This window comes from Pyrgilauda ruficollis, unplaced genomic scaffold (assembly GCF_017590135.1).
Source record: "Pyrgilauda ruficollis isolate IOZ18807 unplaced genomic scaffold, ASM1759013v1 scaffold21534, whole genome shotgun sequence".
Classification (NCBI taxonomy): Eukaryota; Metazoa; Chordata; class Aves; order Passeriformes; family Passeridae; genus Pyrgilauda; species Pyrgilauda ruficollis.
Window position 1 is genome coordinate 1 of NW_024520912.1, and position 234 is coordinate 234.

General features: G+C 53.4%; 1 non-coding gene across 1 annotated transcript; it reads left to right on the forward strand.

Annotated features, from left to right (window-relative positions):
- The first annotated feature begins 8 nt into the window (after positions 1–8).
- On the forward strand, positions 9–90 carry TRNAS-GCU. The gene has a single exon. It is a non-coding gene; the product is annotated as a tRNA-Ser (tRNA).
- Positions 91–234: the final 144 nt, after the last annotated feature.

Consider the following 234-nt stretch of genomic DNA (forward strand, 5'->3'; position numbering starts at 1 on the left):
GAGGGACTGGCAACGTGGCCGAGTGGTTAAGGCGGTGCCCTGCTAAGGCATTGGGTTCTGCCCGCGTAGGTTCGAATCCTGCCGTTGTCGCTTTTTCGTCGGGTGTCTGGCTTCATTATTGTTGAGGGCTTCGGCAAAGTTTTGGATCCGGCAGGGTTTGAGGGGTTTGTGAATTTTTAAGCTGTAGCTATGGGTTAAGGCCTCGTGACGGTTGAGTGTTTTGCTGGGGTTTAG